This window comes from Myotis brandtii, unplaced genomic scaffold, assembly GCF_000412655.1.
Source record: "Myotis brandtii unplaced genomic scaffold, ASM41265v1 scaffold285, whole genome shotgun sequence".
In the NCBI taxonomy this organism is placed as follows: domain Eukaryota; kingdom Metazoa; phylum Chordata; class Mammalia; order Chiroptera; family Vespertilionidae; genus Myotis; species Myotis brandtii.
The window spans coordinates 3332442-3353570 of NW_005360891.1; the positions used below are offsets into that span (position 1 = coordinate 3332442).

General features: G+C 37.9%; 1 long non-coding RNA gene across 1 annotated transcript in view; it reads right to left on the reverse strand.

Moving 5' to 3' along the window:
- LOC102246546 overlaps positions 1 to 21129 on the reverse strand; it is a 301492-nt gene that overhangs the window by 139812 nt on the left and 140551 nt on the right. The window contains exon 5 of the long non-coding RNA XR_001362641.1: positions 2504 to 2620. This is a non-coding gene — a long non-coding RNA (uncharacterized LOC102246546). The remainder of the gene's footprint in view (positions 1 to 2503; positions 2621 to 21129) is intronic.

Here is a 21129-nt window from a genome sequence, read left to right on the forward strand (position 1 = left end):
AATATAGGAATTACATAATCTCAGAGTAAATGGCCTTCATTTCAAGTAAATAAATTGAGCCCTAAGAAAAAGTCCCTACGCGACCCTTATTTTTCACCTTTTACCTCATACCCGTGAACTTTTGTCACAGACCTGGGTTTGGAAACCACTGGCAGAGGGACAGCTCAGTTAATGAGCTAAGGAGAGAACTGGGAAAGGCTGACTCACCCACAAGGTGAGCAATGTTCCAGGGTAGACAAACACCAGGAAATACTCAATTCAGAAGAGGACAGTTTAGGACCAACCTCAATATTTTAAGTGGTTAAGACCACGGTGAATTTACTAGACGCTGTGCAGTCAAGCAGAGAGCAGAGTACTGGTCAAGGCACCCAGGCCTCCTCCCTTTCCTCTCGCAGAGGTCATCCTTAACAACCAAAATGGAAGACTCAATTTTTAAATTATGTTTATGATTAGTATTTCAATATAATTTTTCTCTAAATATATGGCGGTATTATGGCCAGTGCCATAGAGCACTGAGTGAGATGAACCACGAAGATGTGTCTGTTTGTTTTGAGAACATGACCCTCCTCAGTGACACTGTGGCCCTGGCAGAGTGTGACATTCTCGGTGTTAGGGTATCACCCAGAGCAGGACTAGACACAGTCCCTGCCCCTGAAGTCCAACTTTCCACATCTATACATACATAGCACCATAGTATTAAAGACACAGGGCATACCAAAGGGTTAGCTTTGTATTTGATTTTTCTGTCTGCTTTAATTCCCTAATTGAAGGAAAGAAAGGAAGGAAAGAGGATGGGAGGGAGGGAGAGGAAGAGGGAGGGAGAGAAAGAAAAGGAGGGAGGCAGTGAAGGAGGGAGGGAGAGAAGGAGGGAGGGAAATCTGAAAGCAATGGCAGTGGTTCCCAGAAAGAAGGGCAATGGCTGGTGGGAGATTTATGGGAAGTGAGAGCCCTGATCCTGCCCAGCTTGTCCGGGAATTCTTCCTGCTGGAGGGTGATTTGTTAACTGCTGCCTGGTCAGCCTTTCCAGGGAGTCAGTTTTGGACTCTAATCCTCACATTTAGAATCAAAAAGCCAAGCCAACATTGTTTTCCAGGAATAAGGGTTTTATAGAACAAGGCTGCTTCGTGCATTGTGTGGTAATTGGTAAATATTCCACTTCATATTTAAGAATAGAGTCAAGACAGAGAGAAAGTGGTAATATTACCAGAGCTTGAAAAGCACTAACTTGAAAAACAAGTCCTTTCTCTCCAACAGAGGCATGGCCCCCTGTGACAGTGGGCATGTGTGGTCAAGCACTGCACCCTCTGAACTCCTGAAGTCAGGACAGCCTTCCACTGATGATCAGAGTAAATGTCATGATGCCAATGGTTCTGTTTAGTGACCTACCTTTAAGTTAGGAAACAGTAGTAGCAACAATAAAATAGCATGGATTGAACTCCTCCCACACCAGCCACTGCCCTCAACAGTGATTTCACAGGTGACACCACATTTAGTCCTCCCAATACCCCAGAAAGTTAGCTATTACAGTTATGTTCATTCTAAAGATGAAACTATGTCTCAAAAACTTTAAGTAACTTATTCAAAGTTAGTTAGATAACGAAGGTGGCGCCGGGGTTTGAGCCCAAGTGGTCTGACACAGAGCCCCATTCCTTACGATCATTAGTATTTCCTCACATTCTTATAGCTGTTTTTCTTGCTACATGGGAAATGGATAAAACATCTTTTCAGTCATTCTGCATTTTAAGGTCAGATCAATATAAATGTATATCCCAATGTGTGACCTTAGAAAAGGCACTGAATTTTTTAGAGTTTTTTTTTATTTGTCAAATGGAGATAACACCAATTTTCAAGATTACTGTGAAAGCGAGAGGTCTAACCACTCAGTACATGGAAAGCACGATGTGAGGCAGACTGCCAAGGTGAGAAAGGGAGAACCTCAGATCAACAGAAGCACAGGGCCTGGCACTCAGGACAGATTCTCCAGGGCAAGGGGTGACTGGGAGTAGATCATCTTCAGAAAAACTGAAGGAAGTACTTTCCCTTTAGGCAACTCAGTCAAAAAAGGAAACCTTAAGTATGCTTACAAAATAAGAAGAGATTTCAGCTAATAATGTAAAAAATAAAAATCACAACAAACAAAAACAAAAGAAAATCAGTAGAGCCTGTATAAAGAAAAGAAAGCAAAACCCAGACTATTACTAAAGACTATGCTCTGAGCCATACCAAGCTAAATTAATTCCCACAGTAAAGGAGGAGTGGAAGCTTACAGCAGAACCTGCCTGTCATATGTAATGCAATATCCATAAAGGTAGTTTAAACCCCACGTGAAGCAGACAGTCCTCATCCTATGTTGTGAAGGAGTCATTTCTGTGGCCCTCTTGTTGTCTCAATGAAGCTCTAGGTTAAAGAATCACTCTAGCAGAACCCTGGACCGAGTGGACACCCACAGGCTTTTGCCGTCAATAATCTGGAGTGCAGAGTGGGAAACGAGAAGATAACAGACCTTAGAGGTGAGCACGGTGACCACGTCTCCAGCCTTCTTGTGCTCTGCTGTCTTTAAGGAATGCAGTTTCCCAGTCCAGTCGAGTTTCACAGCCCTTCCACTGGAAACACGAAATATCTATGATGAAAAGAGTGGGGACAATTAGGACGGGAGAGTGAGTGTAAAGGATGGCACACATAGCAAAAGCACAATGTAAATAGCCCGAGGGGGGACCTGCTGTAATCTGAGCAGAAATCTCCATGAGCATTTTGCTACCGTCAGTCAGTAGGATTCTCCCATTCTGTAGGTCCCTGTCTTCACAGTGCACTGTATGAAAAGGGATAATTCATGAAAATAAGACCTATTCTTTGCTAGTTTGCTTTGTGTACATAAAGCGTGCAGGTGAGAGGTTAAATTTAAAACATTCAACCAATTAAACTTGTAGTTGTGAGATTTACTTAATTGCAGTCTACTCAAACAAAATTAAAATTCATGTAATATTTTTGGAAGGAAAATTACTGCACTCCCAGCCATTTTGGAGAGACCCTTCAAAAAGTTATTCCTCAAATGTTACTATATCTTTCAGAAATTGGCATTGAAGACTGCTATTAGAGTGAAAAAAAACAAAAACAGAAAACAAAAACATGACTGACTGTATTCATCATTCTCTACTGGGCCATGGTGTTTTAATCTGCTATTATGACTTTAATACCCAAAGACATTCAATGAATACTTGATAAATAATTGGAGGAATTTTCTAAGATGTTTAAAATGACATTTCATGATAATTATGACGAAGGATTTAAGATCAACCAAACAGACCTAATTCACTATCTGTGTCTTTGAGCAAGTTCTTAAACCTCCCTAAGCCTCATATTTTTCATTTTAAAAATGATAATATATATTTACCTCTTCCATTGGGTGGTCATTTAGATTAATGAGATAATCCATATGAAACTTTTGGGCCAGAACCATGCTCAGAATTAGTGCTAAAAATGTTAATTACTAGCACGTTATGCCTCATCTTAGGCAAATAATGTACACAATTCTTTAATCTGCCTCTTTGGCCATACAAGTCATATATTAAGACTTTTTTGGTAGTATCAAGCATTTTGTCACTGCAAAGTGACACATTTTTTTTGTGGAAACTTGCAAGACTTGTCAACAAACAGATGAATAAAAATATTTCAGAATTTGACTTGTTCATGGCTTCATGGTAGATTATGGGTAGCTGGAGAGGAAGTGGATTCAACAGCAGAGGGCAGAGTACAGAGACTTGGAGGATGAGAAGAATTCACTCCTAAGAAAAAAAAGAAAGGCCCCATTTTCTGACGCTGAGCCTCAGACCATTTCTGACAGGCACCGTTGAAAAGGTACACATTTCAGAGCCAGGTCATTCAGTTACATGGAAAGATAAGGATACCCCTCTACCCCCTACTTTTTTTTTAAGAAAGAAGATGGAAAGAAGAGAAAAAAGCAATATATATATATATATTTTTTTTTTTCACTATACACAGAATAGAGCAGATCAAGGTAGGGCTGTGGGGGGCAGTGTGGTATAGTGGACAGAACATGAGCTTTCATAAGAGGATGGATCTAAATTTTGTTTTCTAGCTCAGTTGTTTGCCACCTAGGCTAAGTACGCTACTTAACAATTTATGCCTCTCTTGCTTCATCTCTGTAATGGCAATAAAAATTGTAATTATGTCATAGGGTTGCTGTGGGGATATAATAAAACAACATCCATTTTCTGGTTTAGAAAACATAGTTGGAAAATACTTCTTGCACACTCTGCAGGTGAGGAAAGTACAAAAATGCTTGCAGAAGCATTGTTTCTTGCATCTGCTTACTCATTTCCTCCATAAACATTCCTGGTAATAGTGGGAGAGTCCATTTAGCGAAGCTGGAACTACATTTCCCAGAATCCACCTTTTCTTCATGTGATCAGTTCAAGCCCAGACATGGGCGGCAGTAGTGAAGCCCCAGCTTCTGCTGCTGAGCAGGTTGGTTCTGGGAAAGCCACTGTTGAAGCTCCTGCCTGTTGGCTTCCTGGCTGGATGGTAGCAACAGCCAGACCCTCAACTCCCCCAGATCCTACTGCATCTCCTGCTCTGGGTTCTCCAACTCCTGGTCCAGGTGTGTGTTTAGCTCCATGACAAAGGGGCACCAGCTTCTTGTAAAGAAAACCCTCATCATCAAAGTTGGAAACCCATCATCAAAGGTGATAAGAAACCCATCAGGGTTCTGGTTTTTCTTTTCCTCTGCTCCACAACCACCTTCTCTTCCCAACCACCCACCTGTGCATATCAGGTTCCAGCTCTAGACTCAGAAATGAAACATCACAAACTGTTTCTCCTACTTCCATGATAGTATGAGGTCAAGTCCTTGTGATAAGTTCATATATCAGAATAGAACCATATATACATTCTGGTGGTTCTACTCTGATAAGAGCCTTAACTGGTAGAATGGGATCTCTATATGCCAGGAACTATGTTCTGAGCTGAAAAAACAGATGAATAAGGTATAGTCCCTACATTCACAAAAGTTCAGTTCTACAGTTCTTAAGAGAAGTCAGCCATCACTCATCACAAAAGAAATTATAAAGTTTCTAATTTACCTAATCTAGACACTTCATATAAATGGAATCATAATATGTGACCTATTGTATCTTTTTTTCCACTTCGCATGTTTTCTAGGTTTATCCATGATGCAGGACATATCAGTACTTCACTCTTTTCTATGTTAAATAATATTTAAATTGTATTGATATATCACATTTTGTTTATTCATTCATCTGTTGTTTTTTAAAAATATTTTTATTGATTTCAGAGAGGAAGGGAGAGGGAGAGGGAGTGGGATAGAGTACTGGAAACATTGATGAGAGAGAAACATCGATCAGCTGCCTCCTGCATACTCCCTACTGGGGATGTGCCTGCAACCAAGCACTCCCTTCTGGGGATCAAGCCCACAACCTGGGCATGAGCCCTTGACCAGAATCCAACCTGGGACTTTTCAGTCCACAGGTCGATGCTCTATCCACTAAGCCAAATCAGCTAGGGCTATTCATTCATCTGTCGATGGACATTTGAGTTGTTTCCACTTTTTGAAACTACATAGTTACAACTAGATAGTGATAACTGCACATTGTGAACATACTAAACGACAATTATTTAAAATAGTTAATTTTATAATATATAATTTCACTTCAGTAAATTTTTTTAAAGTTTATAAAGTTCTTTTCTTTAGTTAAAAAAAATTAACATTGCCTATAATTGTTGAGAATGAAACTGAAGAGACTCCACTGGAGTTTATGGGTACCAAACTGGTTTAAAAAAGTGTACTCATTAAACTAGATATTTTCAGTGATAAGATCGGATGCTTTCTACATTTGACTACAATCTCCTTCGTATATTATTCTTTGCTATTTTTCTACAAGCCTGCCATTGATTGGCTTCTCGACATGCACATAAAATCAATTAACAGTCAGTCTCTGAGAATAATTCTCTTAATAGGTTACTGCTTTCCCCATTTAGCCAACAGAGAAACATTTCTTTCCACACTGGCCCATACTTATTTGGAAAGGCATTTGGTAACACTTATGAGCCTGCACATGCCAGTAATTAGATATCAATAGAATTTCTATGTTCAATCCTTTGTATACAAGGAACATATAGCCAAAATTTCCAGTCTCCTCACAATTTTCTGAACTGAGTAATTTTTATCTTTTTATTATGGGTTTACTTTAGAGACATCGGGTAAAAGCCCACCACGTCTGCCTCCAAACTTCCCCTAATGTGTGGACAATATGAATATATGTCGAGACTGAGAATATGCTAGGCCAGTTCTCTTTTCCTTATATTTCCGTAGTTACAATGAAGAACCATTAGTTATTTAACTCTTCTTTTAAGTGTAACGTTTCCTCCAACTGCTAATTTAGCTTTCTTTTTTGTTGTTTTACTTCTTTCTGACTCCACAGATCTAATCTGAGCATCATTGCCTAATAGAAATTCCTGACCCCATCTTCTTCCACAGCCCTTCTCCTGCACTAAACTCCAGCCACACTGACTTCCCTTTAGCTTCTGGGACAGATAAAACTCATGTCCATCTCAGGACCTTTACACTTATTGCTCCTTCTGCTTGAATATTCATTATTTTTCAACAATATTATGTGGCTGCCCTTTCTTCATCATCTGAGTTTCAAATCATTCTGTGCCTTTTCACAATGGGCTTCCCTAGCTTTAGCATTACCCTGTTTATTTTTTATTTTCTGTATCCCCTCCCTAGATCATATATGATCCATAACATAGGGTAGTGATGGCGAACCTATGACACACGAACTCATCTTTTGGGTTGATTTTTCTTTGTTAAATGGCATTTAAATATATAAAATAAATATCAAAAATATAAGTCTTTGTTTTACTATGGTTGCAAATATCAAAAAATTTCTATATGTGACACGGCACCAGAGTTAAGTTAGGGTTTTTCAAAATGCTGACACGCCGAGCTCAAAAGGTTCACCATCACTGGCCTAGAGACAGTAGATGCACCATTAATATCTTGGTTGACTGACTACGAAACTAGCAAGGACTAATCATGTGATTCATGGTGACACCATTCCTTGTAACAGTGGATGCTGGAAAGTATCAGGTAAGTAAGTATGTATATATGTAAGTATATATGTAGTATTTTGCTTAGATTTTTTTGGGGGGGGAGAGAGGAGTAAGTTATAAGTTCAGTTTCAATATATTGATTTTGAAGTAATATCAGATAGACAATTTTATATATTTGATTGGACTTAAGAATCAAGTGGCCTAGAGATCAATTCAGGAGACATCTGCTTCTCGGTGGTAATTAAAGGTAGACATGGATAAGATCATCCAGGAATATCAAGAAGAATAAGAAGAGAGGAATGAAAGTCAGAATGGATAACACTGGAAGGGGCTGGAACAGAGCGGTCAGTGCGGGAGGAAAGTAACATGCAAGTGTGGCCCCTGTAGAAGGACGTTGCTATGGGGTGAATGTTAGTGTCTTCCATGTGCTGAAGTCCCACTCCCCAATGTGATGGCATTTGGAGGTGGGGAAATAATTAGGTAATTACCTCCTTTGTGAGTAATTAGGTTTAAATGCAGTCATGAGGGGGAAGCTCCTATGGTAGGATTAGTGCCTTGTAACAAGAGGAAGAGGTACACTATAGCTTTTTCTCTTTCTCTCTCTCTCTTTCTCTCTCTCTCTCCTCCGTCACATAAAGAGGTTGTGTGGGCACACGACCCGATAGTTGTCCTCTGGAACCGAACCTGCTGCTGTTGTGATCTTAGACTCCCAGCCTCCAGGACTGAGAGAAATTTCTGTTGTTCCAGCTTCTCAGTCTGTGGTCCTTCATCAGAGCAGGCCCAGTGGCCTGAGACAAGACTGTTTCAAGTAGAAGAGAATTGTGCGATGTGTGAGGTGCTTCTGAGCCTGAAGTAAGACAAGGACTGAAAGGTACCCACTGAGTTTGGTCACGGGGAAGTTGCTGATAACCTTTGTTACTGTTGTTTTCCTGAAATGATGAGGTCAGAATCTAGACTGGGGAGTAAGAGATCAAGAACATAAGGACTATGAGTACTGGTGACTTGCATACACAGACAAGACTGGTTTTTGCTACATGTAACCTTGGGCAAACCTCATACATTTTCTAAACTTTATCTTTATAATCTGTAACTTGAGCAGCTTATACTTATCTTGAAGATATGTTGTGAGGATTGAATGATATGTCGTAGAAAAATACTTAGAACACCATGAATACTCTATAAATACAGATTCCTTTCACTTCTCCCACTTGAGAGATTTTAAAATAAATCTGTTGATCAGAATCAAACATATGGCTCTAAGCAAGGACTATATGGGAAGTTCTGCTAATTGTATGATAAAATACTATATAAACACAGTAATTTCCACATAATTATAGACATTGTATAGGAATTATAATGTGTGTGTGTATATATACTATATATATATATACACACACACTATATATATAACATATAAATACATATAACCCCCTGCACAGTTGAAAATCCACATGTATTTTGACTTCCCAAAGACTTAACTTCAGTCCACAGGGGATTGGTTCCAGGAACCCCATGGATACCAAAATCCGAGGATGCTCAAGTCCCTAATATAAATTGATGTAGAACAATGCCTGCAGTTGGACCTCTACATCTGTGGATTACCAACTGTGGATAAGAAATACTGTTTTCAATTGGTGGTTGATTGAACCTACGGATGTAAAACCCAAAAATAAAGAAGTCTGACTGTATATTTATTGAAATAAGTTCAGGTATAAGTGGACTCAGATAGTTCCTTATTTATTATGCTTCCTACAGGAACCATTTTACATGTTTCTTTATTGAATCTCTCTCATCAGACTGCATTTCTTCACTGGTAAAGGATTGCAGTGAGCTTGTACTTTTCAAAATGTCCACCATCACTTCCAGTTTATAACACCAGTTCACACCTGCTGTAGTCATTGCAAATTTAGATGTTCACTTTAGATTTCAGCTCTAGGAATGCTGAGCACAAATGACTATATACTCTGTTGTTTCCAATATCTTGTTTTGACTACAACCTCTGAGTGCTCCAGGCACATGATAAACACTTAAAAAACTGTAGTCTCTTGGCAGTTTTCATTTCATGCCCTATCAGTTCAGGTGCTCCTCCTCTGAGTGTAGCAGACATGTGTCATATGGGGCACTTGCCCATATGGTCTTTCCTTGTAGGGAGAAACCAAAGTTACCATGTCTCTTTTCTTTGGAGCACCATTAGCTAGAGCAGGAGCAAATGTCTCAGGCCCAATCAACCAGAGGCCCCAACATGGGACTGTGAATCTTTAGCAAGAAACACAATGACATGAGGGCCATGTAGATTCTTTCATGGCAGCAGTACTAGCAGCTGCAGCAGCAGCAGCAGCACTAGACCAGCCTGTTGCTAAAAGACCTGGTTTCCTCCCTCTTGGCATAGAAGTTATTTGATTCATACCCAGTCTCTATGGCTAGTTCTCTGTCCTTCCATTGATTCTGTGACCTCCTGTTATCCTTGAAAATTTGTGTATATATATATATATATTTTTTTTCTTTTTCTTTTCCCCCTTAACATTAGACAGTTAGTTTTTGTTACCTGCAACCAAAACATTCCTTATTAATAGAGAGGGAGGCCTTCCCCTGATGGACCCAAGTAAGAACCTAGCAACTATGCTTAGTAGCTGAGCTGGCAAATTATTTGTTACTCTTGGCATTGCCTCACCAGAGCTTCTGTTGCCAGTGACTATCACTCTGGGGGTATTCTCCAGGGAAAAGAACATTTTTATCTTGGGGGGAAAAAAAGCAAGCATTGCAATTTAGATTGCCACTCTATTTAATAATGGGAAAACGGTATTGCTTTACAGGTAATTAATTTTTTTAAAAGCTTCCCATACAATGTCAGCTGGACTCTGATTATTGGAACGTATCAACACATTAGACAAACTTAGCCTTGTTGATTTACCCAAGACAGGGGTAAGCTGACGAATTTCAATCGAGCCTGTTACAAACTTGGCTCTGACTTTGTAGAAATGTCTATTTTGAGTCAAGACTGAGTAGAATGATATATGTATATACGTATTTTCCTGCCTCTAATGAGAGACACAGACTTATGAAGTTGTTTATCCGTCCAGCACCAAACATCATACTGCGTACCTTTGAAACGTTAAAATTTGGAGCCATTGGTCTATTATCTGCAGAGAGAAAAACAATACTGTGGCTTCGGGATAAATGGATAGGAGGGAGTGAAATGGGAAGAAAAACACCAACAGGAATGATAAACTGCATTTTAATGACAAAGTCACTTTGCCAACTGTAGCTCGGGTGCTGGGTAAGCTGATCTGACTTCATTAGGTGATAGCCAGCCTCGCAAAGCCATCATCAGCCTGGAAGAAAGCCATATGTGTTGGTTGCACAAATGGACATTGATTTTTCAATAAACTGGAACCCAAAGCCAACATCACTCCAATGATATCTTTTCTCAGGAGAGAGGATTTCTCGCTCACGCCTGGCACCATGTCTCAGCTCTTATATTACAAGAATTACATGGGTGAAGCAGAGTAGAAAACATCAGCTCACTTAAGTCATGTGATAAATGGGACAATTAAGTCAATTAGATGTGCAGTTACTGAGTTATATCTGTTTTGCTTTGTAAAATATAATTTTAAATAGGATCATCTGTCTTACCATACTTGAGAGCATTAGAATTCTGTGGGGCAGAAATAATGTGATTCATTATTCTATGAAAACAGTGCCTACTCTCCAAACAGGATAAAGCAACCTTGGTCTTTAAGTTAAAGGTTGTGATCCCTTAACTCTTTCTCTATAAAAAGGCAGAACACATCTTGTATGTGCTGTTTGTCCACATTTCTAGAAATGTATGGCTTTTCTACTAGTAATCATGCGGTTTGGGCATTAGTATACAGAACATTAATTTTTTCAATGCATGATTTACCAGAGGCATCTCTTTCTGGAAGAAGAGAGAGTGTGTACTTGTAGATTTATGTTTCTCTGGGAAGAGTCGCTTGAGTGACTTCATAATGAAGAGTTAAGCAGGCACTCTTGCGTACCAGGAGAGCACCAGAACTTTTAGTGGGTTAATCACATGCTGCTCACCACCACCCCATCCCTTTGTATGCAGAACTTATCACTGGGGAAGAGATGTACACATCTGAAGAGGAGCCAAGGAGCCTTCTGGGAAAGATGACCATAACAAGACCTTTTGCTTTTGGAGGATCAACACTTCTTGGACCTCTGATGGTTGTTATGTGGGCAGGACACCAGGAGCCAGCAGGGGAAACTAACCTTGAATGAAGGCAATACTGGACTGGTGGCCAAGGCTAGATTAAAGGCTTATCAAGCTATTTCTCATATGGCAAATTAATTTTCTTTTGCCCTCCACAGGTTATATTTTCTTTGTTTTAAAGTAGTGAACCAACTAACTTAGTAAACCATTTAAAAGTCAGGATATTTCACAGATAAATATGGATTACTTTGGCCAGGGCACATGTGCTGCAGTTTGCTTTCCAAAGTCTACCACTCATGTATATATGCCTACTCGGCCTGTTCCATTCATTTCTTTTACTTTCTGGAACCCAGAAGGCAGTTGAGGTCTTCACCTTTTGCCAAATAGGAGAGGGTGCAGATTCTGTCACAGAAAGGGGATGGGACTGGAAGCCCCCCCTAACCCAGCTACCTGGGGTATGGTTGACACACTTTGGCTGAGAACATGTCAGGAGAAACTGGGTTGTAGCCTTGGGATCATTCTTGGTTGGGACTGAATGTGTGAGTTGTGATCTCACACACTAAGAAGTGAGGATATCGCCAGGGTACCATTGCAGGAGAAGATAAGAATATTAAACAAGGATTTTTAAGATAGAATTGTGGTCAGAGTATGCAAATCTTAATTTTGAAAAGTATTTCAAATTGACCTCAGAAAGGTTGAGCCAGGTGAAATAATGGTCAACAAACAGTTCATGACAGTATAAGTTTACATACTAGTCAGCATTGGCCATTACTGATCTTTTCGATTTTGCTAATCTGATGGGGAGAATTGCAACTTTGATATGAATATCCCTGAATACTGGTGTGTTAGAGCATATTTTCACATGTATGCTGATCATCTGTATTTTTCTAAGCACTGACAGTTTATAATTATCATTTATTTTTCTTCTTAGGTTTTTTTTTGCTTCTCCTTATTGAATTGTTGGGACCCTTAGATGGTTCTCCTTTCTCTGTTGCAAATATTTTCTTCTAGTCTGTTAACTGCCTCTCTGTTTTGCAGTTGGCTCTCTCATTGTGCTGAAATTGTTCATTTCTATTAGAAAATACATTAATTTATTTATGGTTTGGGGGTTTAATGTCTTTCATAGATTTCCTTAGCTCCATGATTGTTAAAACAACCTATACTTTCATTTAATAAGTCTATAGGATTTTGTATTTGATTATTTAATAATCCAAAAGTTGTTTGCTGTAAGGTATAGATATAATTTAAAAACAAATGAATAGCTGATTACCTCAACACCATTTTCCTCATTATTTGAAGTCCTAATTATATCTTAAATTAACAGGTGTCATTTTGATTTTTGGTTCATTTTGAGATTCCATAAGGCAACTTCCTTATTGGACATTTGGGATTGCTCATTACTCACCATCTTTCTCTCTTTCTGGATTTTCTCCAAACTGACAATAGACAGTCAATAAGAATGAAAATATGTGGCATCAGGTTTACACTGGCTGGGTAGTGTCCAGTAATCTCCCGAAAATATAGAACTTCCAATATATTGTGTATGAGGATATAGTTTGACCTGGGGCCAAAGTGAAGCTTTGTATTTCTTCCTTATGATTCTAGATCTTAGGATCTGACTGTGGGGAGGGTGAGATCTGTAAAAGCAATTACTTGAGCAGCTCAAGGAAGAGAATGACAACACCCCAAGTCCAGTTTTCTTGGAGTATGTACTCCAACAAAACCTCTCTTCTCTAAGGAAAAACAGGAAACAAAGGCATGACCACACCTCCCAATTTACACCCTCAGTGTTGATCTCTCTCACTTTTTCACTTTAGCATATCTTTCCATATTTCCCTCTCAGATTAATTTAAAAGAAAATCATAACATTTATTTAAAAATCCTTGTTGTGGTATTAATTTGTATTGAATTTAATTTACATATTTATTTAGATATAATTAACATTTTTACACTATTGCTTTTCTTATCCTAAAGTGTGTTTATTCTGGCTTTTTATGTGTTTTAATAAAATCATATAATTTTCCCTAAAAAGTTTTGTGCATTCTGCTAAGTTTACTCATGGGTATTCTAATAATTTTCATTGCTACTGAATTTGATTTTTTTTTCTCTTTCATTTTCTATCTAATTAGCTTTTTACTTGTATATATAAAAGTGACTGATTTTTGTATGCTGACGTTGTACCAACTTGTCTTAGTAAACTTATTGTTTAATTTCTTCTTGCACAATTCTATTATATGCAAATAATAAAATTTTAGTTGCTTATTCCAATACTGTTATTTCCCTTCCTTGCCTTGCTGTATTGATTAGAACTCCCAGTTCTTAGTAGCCATGATAGTATTAGGCATTCTTATTTTGGTCAAGACTTCAGTGAGAATGCTTTTAATGTTTCACCATTATGATGTTTGTTACGTTTTTCTGACAGATTTTTTTATTGAATTAAAGAGGAGCCTATTTATTCTTAGTTTAAATTTATGAATAATAATATTGATTCATGAGAAATGCCTGTTTGTAATATTGTATAGTGTTCTCTAAATCTTTTAATCTAGTTGGATTTATATAAATAGATTTTCTAATGTTAAACCATTATTGCACTTCTAGAATAAATTCTATTTGGCCTTTTATATTATTCTCTGAACAAATTTCTAGTTTTAGCATATGTGCTGCCAAAGCAAACATGAAAAAGTTCTAATTGGTGAATATTTAACTTAAGGTACTTGTAAATGAGATTAATCTATAGTTTTCCTCACTTTTGTTTTGTTTTGTTTTCTGGTTTTGTAACAAGGTTATGCAGCTTAATTAAATGAGTTTTGAAGTTTTCAACATTTTTAATGATTCGGAAAGTTTATTTAACCAAGTAGTTATCTTTTCTTTAAATGGTGAAAAGAATTTGCATATAATTTATTTTGAGCTAGTGTCTTTTCTAGGGATAGGCTTTTAATAAGGTTATTAATGTATTCAATTTTTACCTCTTCTCAAGTCATTTAAAGTAATTTACACTTTTTACATTTATACTTTCTTAGAGAATTGTTCTTTTATTTGTTATATTATTTTGGGGGCAAAAAGTTATGCATAGTATTCTGTTAAGATTTCTTAACATTTCATACATCTAACTATATTTTTCTTGCATTGAAATTAGGAAAATCAGGTAAATTTAATTACAAGCTATATTATCTCTAGGTGGATAGAGCTTTTAAAATCTTTTAGTCTAACTCTATTATAATTTTTATTATAATTATTTGAATAAATAATTTTCAGTGCCTACAATGTACTGCATGCTGAGCTATTTGCTGAGGATATAGCAGTTAACCAAATAAACATGGTTTCTATGTTCATGAGGCCTACAGTCTGGTGGTGAAACAGACATTACACCAACCAAAACAGGTAATTTATAGTTGTTCCATGTACTTTGAAGGAAAAAAAGCTGCTACGAAAGAAAATAATCTAGATAAAGAAATCATAGAAAATTACTCTAAGGAAGTGATATTTAAGTTACAATGATGATAGATGTTAGGTAGGCAAAGAACGAAGGCAGGGTGGTGGGGTTGAAGAGAATAGCATATGCAAAAGCCTGGAAGTGAGAATGATCCTGGCTTACACAAACATTAAAGGATGAAAGGTTAAGATTATATCAAATTAAGCAGTGGGTAGATACAAAGCTGAGATACAGACTGAGATTTGAGCATGATGAGCCTGTAGCTACAACCAGAAATTTTGGATTTCATCCTAAATAAAATGAGAAATCACTGAAAGGTTTTAATCTCAGGAATAATACAATATAATCCATATTTCTAAAAGACCCATCTGGCCTCAATGCAGAGAACAAACTGGAGCAGAGCAGCAGTGGAAACAAGAAGATTAGTTAGACATTGTTGACTTATATCATGAAAGAAATAACGATGGCTTGGGCTACAGTAGTAGAGATGGCAAATGTATACATATTCAAGGAATTTCATAAGATAAAATCAATATGACTAGGTGATGATGTTTTTATCGTGGTAAGATACATGCAACATAAAATATAGCATTTCTTACCCATTTTAAGTGTACAAGTCAGTGGCATTTAGTACATTCACAATGTTTACAACCTTCACCACTATCTAGTTCCAGAATATTTTCATGACCCTAAAAGAAAGACTCTTTTAAAAAAAATATATGTATATTTTTATTGAATTCAGAGAAGAAGGGAGAGGGAAAGAGAGATAGAAACATCAATGATGAGAGAGGATCATTGATTGGCTGCCTCCTGCACGCCCCCTACTGGGGATCAAGCCCACAACCCAGGTACGTACTCTTGACTGGAATCAAATAGTCCGCAGGCTGATGCTCTATCCACTGAGCCAAAACAGCTAGGGCAAGACTCTTACCCATTAAACAGTGACTCTCTTTATGGGCTGAATTGTGTCTCCCCACCAATTTCATATGTTAAAGTCCTAACCATAAGTACCTTAGAATATGACTGTATTTGAAGATAAGGCCTTTAAAATGAGGAAACTAAGGTAAAATGAGGTCATCTTGGTAGGTAATAATCCAATGTTACTGGCGTCCTTAAAAAAAAAAAAAGAGTCAATTAGCACAGAGGAGAAACCAGATAAAGACAGAAGAGAAAACATCCATCCAGAAGCCAAGGAGCCAGGACTCGGAAGAAAATCAGCACGACCAACACCTTGCTCTCAGACTTCTAGCCTCCAGAACTGTGATTAAAGAATTTTCTTTTGTTTAAGCCACCTTGTCTGCGGTACTTTCTATGGAAGTCCTAGCAAACTAGTGTATCCCCACTCCTTCTTGCTAACAGTTCACATTGTTGGCTTTCTGTCTCTGTGGATTTGCCTATGCTGGCTATTTCCTATAAAGGGAATCATACAATATGAGGCCTTTTGTATCCAGCTTCTTTCTCTTAGCATAATGTCTGCAAGGTCCATTCATGTAGCATTTATCAGGACTTTGTTCCTTTGTACGGTTAAATAATATTCCATTGTATAGATCTATCACTTTTAAAAACCTATTTATTAATTGATGGTTGGTGATGACTCTGATGTAAGAAATGGAGGAGAAGAAAGTGTCAAGAATTACTTTTAGATTTCTAGCTGACTTTGATTTCAAACTTGAGTGAATGATATATATTGGGGTGGGAATGAATGGAGGAAGAATATCTTAGAAGATTTGGGAAGGTTATATCTACAAAGGGTTAATGAATAGTTACTGGCCGTAGGCAGATTGGTGTCCTCCCACTCCATTCCCCTCTCTCTTCCTCTAACCAATCAGCATGGGTGAGATCATTCAAACCATTTTAGTGGTTTCATCCATTTGCCTTTTCCCATCCATCAACTGAAATTATTCTTGGTCATTTCTAGCCCGGGGATATGCCCTCTGGCCAATCAAAAAAAAATTCCCCAAACAAAAAACTACAGGCAAAGACTTTCCACATTGAACACAACTGAGTTTAAGTACTAAACCATTCACAGTATTAAAAGTCTACTGACTATGTGATCCTTTCTCTTGATCTCCCAGACCATTCCAGTTATTTTTAAACAGTATATTTTTCTAATTGTGAAAATAAGTGCACATTTTAGAAAATTTGTAATATATAGGAAGGAACATAAAATTAAGTAAAAACTATGATCTCTCCACCCATAGATAAACACTGCTACATTTTGCAATTTTAGTCTATACATTTTACAGGAATATCTCTCTACACTCGGGGGTTCTATTCCTCTCCAGAAGAAAGGCAGCATGAAAATGGGCTTTCTACCTATAGTCTATTTACTGGTATAAGCATGGTGAACATACTATCTTCTGTGATCTCTTTCAAGGCTATGTTAAATTTGTGGTGCCACTGAAAGCTGGTTATAGAAATAAAAATAAAACGTCAAAATTTGAATCATTGTAGCTTGTCACAACTCATCTGTATGAATGTGCCTTAAATGCAAGTCTTAGTTGAAAGGACCTGGGAAGATCTAGGCTGATCCAATCTCCTGACTCCAAAGCCAATTCGCCATATTTGGTTGGACTCATACCCAAGTAGAAATAAAATGCTGATCAGTACAGCAAGATGAATTTTGTGGCAAAAACCTGAGGTTAAAGTAACTGTTATTACTTGTCAATATTGTCTCTTGCCACAAGGTAATGGTGGAAACATGGCTAGAGTTTGAGCCATTTCTGGAAATAAAGTCATCTGGTCAGATTGCACATGATTCATTTGTTTCAGAAAAGGTCAAAATACCAAGGTTGTTTTGAAACTCACTGTAACCAAAAATCATTTTTTCACATTAAATTTAAGCTATTATTATAGTTTCAAATATTTTATTACATACTTCTAGATCACTAATATGCACAGTGCATTTTATATGATAATTTCCTTATTTAAAAATATTCTGGTTTTTTGAAGATTAATATCTTTGTGCTCATGGTCAATAGTCATACACTATGTCAATTATTTTAAATGTTGTGAAAATAGATATTTGAGTGACAAATTATTTGGAATCACTGAGATGGAAAGAAGGAAAACTAGATTTTATTCCTGTCTCTCTAGACTGGATCACTCTGGGCCATATGACAAATTGTCTCCCAGAAAGTGTATTTATCTCACATTTTACCTCAATAAAATTCTTATCTTCTAGCCTAGGCAAGTAAGATGTTGGATTCAAGAGATTTATGAGGACATACTTCCTAGCTAAAAGATTGAACTATAAATTTCAGCAGCTGGAAGAAATAATTAGTTGGCCTTTGAATAATGTTTTGATTTACATTTTGGTGCCTATGACCAAAGTCAAGGTTCACTTAAAATTTTACCTCAGCACCTGTAAGATTTTTTTTCTAGTCAAGCTCATAAAGATTCAGTGATTATTTCATTAAGTTATTCAACAACTATTTTGTGCCAGGTGTTGGTGTTAACAGAGGAAGCAACAAGTCATTATTCATTCATCCATCCATTAATATTCATTGGCACCTATTATGTTAACGCATTGTGATTGAGATATATCAATGAAAAAAATCTAGACTAAATTACAGCCCATACAGTGCTTACATCCTAGCTGGAGGGAGGAGGGGAGTTAAATAAAAGTTAAACATAATATACTAGTATAGGTATATTATGCATTTTGTTAGAAGGTAAAAAATACTATTGGTGGTCAGGGGAAAAATTGAAATTTTACATATGATTATCATAGAAGACTTCATAGGGAAGGTGACATGGGAGCAAAGAAGAGGGGGTGAGTCATGTACATACCCCATGGACAGAGGGAACAAACTATACAAAGGCTCTGAGGCAGGGTAGATTGTACCTGACATGTTTAAGGCCCTGAAAGGAGGCCAGTGTGTCTAGAAAGGAATGACTAAGAAGCATAGTCAGAGGAGATTAGAATAGAGAAGCCAGGGGAAGATCATGTAGAGTTGCATTGGAGGGGTTTTGGCTTATTCTGAGAGAGATGGGTATCCATTGGAGTATTTTGAGTCAAGGAGTGCCATGAGCTGATTTAAAGTCTCCAAAAGTGTTCCTACAAAGGGTTTTGATATACTGTATATGTTCTCCTAATTTACTGACTCCCCACATTCCTTTTCTGCTATCCAAGCCTATCTTTCCCGTTGCCTCGATGATAACTCTCCCTTTAAATACCTTCCCCTTTCATATTCAATATTCCTCCACCTTTTACATGAGTCTTTTATAGTTTGTATTTTCTTTTTAAAAGAGTCAATTTATCATTTTTCTCTCTTTCCTTTTTGGCTTTCTTTTTTTCTTTCAAATGTTTTTGCTATTACAACTAATATGTATAATGTTACCTCATTGTCATAATTCCCCATACTAAAGTATATTCAGTATCACATGTTCCCATCCATTTTCAAATGAGTTCTCTGGAATGAGTATCTCTTAACAACTGTAGATAACACTGGCCTATGTCTGTGTCGCATTGGTCTAAGGTAGGCACACTCACCATTTCCCAATGTATTCTTAACTGTTTGTCATAGCCTCTGAGTTGCTGTGTCACCACTTCTAAATTTAAAAATTTCTGCCATTTATCTCCCTGAGTAGCTAATAGAAAAGATTTGGTGTTGTTGTGTGTGTGTTTTTAACATTTAATTTCCATTTACTCTGAAACCTAAATTAGGTTGTGAACAGAATTACTTTAAAGAGCCTGTAATATTGGGTAGAAACAGAAACATTCATTTGAACACTTTGTGATTCTTTGGGATCTTCTAATTGGGATTTTAAATTATTTATTCAATGGGCATAGATGGCAGCATAGAGGTTTCCTCTTACATTTTGCAGGAATGTCCACTGTACCCTGATAGTTGTTCAGGGTCATTACTGCAACTCCAATAGACAAGGAGAAGGCCTTCTCCAAGGGACCATAATCACAACTACATTCTGGAAATTTTGAAGCAGATCTAGGTTGCACCTTATTTAAGTTCAAGTACAGGTAATACCAAAAGGAAAGTGGGAAGGTGATACAAGAAATGGAAGGCAATCAATAAAGGGTTTACTATTCTAGATACCAACATGGACTTATTCCCACAGGGGAATTATGGGAAATAGTGCAAAACACATGCCTCAGGATTATATCATCTAAGGTACTGCCAGATTCATTGGTTAAGAGCTGTTCTGTGGGTATTAACTCAGTTGTCCAACATTCCACCATTCACAGTTAGGGGAGAGGGTTAGAGAGAACAAATCCTTGGGCTCATCTGGAAGTTAGAAGTCAGGCAGAGCAAATTGAGATGTTTGAGTGATATCAGTTGTGCACTGATAGCATGTGCTACACATCTGGATCTACCTCCCCTCCAGGGTTGCATATATTAACTAACAGTTTATCTGCTGAACAATGCTACGGAATGCAATTCACATAGATGACATTGTGGTGGTGCCCCTCTGGAATTGTGCAGCTTGGCATTGCCCACCTGGAGCCTAATTCATCCACACAACTACTAGTTGTTTTAGTTTGTATGACATGTTAAACTGTCAACTTCTTTCATAGATGGGGGTCCCACAATTAGTTATCTTAGAAGAATATAGACAAGGCCTGACCTCAGCCACCATGGTTCAATACAGACATTTCTGAATAGCTTTCATGGAGTATCAAGCCCAACTGACCCACATGACACTGAATTTCAGACTTATTGACCTTTGTATTTTCAGTATTGTTACTTTTCACTAACTGGTCTGATCAGCCAGATATATACAATCCATGACAATTGGTATAATGTTCCTGGAACCAAAGTGAAGACTGGTGGGTTATAACAGGCAAGATAAAAAGCTAAGGATAGTTGCACCCAGTATTATGCACTTTGTATTTTGGACCACACTGTCTTTCTCTACTAATATGCAGAGAAATACACATACTAGTACATACACACCCTAACTTAACAAATTCATAGAATACCAATCATACCCAAGGTTTGGTGTTGAGTATATTCACACTAGAGGCCCGATGCATGAATTCGTGCACCAGTGGGGTCCTTCAGCCTGGCCTGTGGGATCGGGCCAAAACCGGGTCTCCGACATTCCCTGAGGGGTCCTGGATTGTGAGAGGGTGCAGGCCAGGCCAAGGGACCCCCACCGGGGACTAGAGGAATGCAGGAGGTTGGCTAGCCAGGGAGGGACAATGGGAGGGCTCCAGGGCATATCCAGCACATCTTGCTCCATCCAGATCAGCCGGACCCCAGCAGCAAGCTAACCTACTGGTGGGAGTGTCTGCCCCCTGGTGGTCAGTGCACGTCATAGCAAGCACTTAGGCAGCCTTAGCATATCATTAGCATATTATGCTTTGATTGGTTGAATGGCTGACCGGCCAACCAGACACTTAGCATATTAGGCTTTTATTATATAGAACTAGAGGCCCGGTGCACAAAAA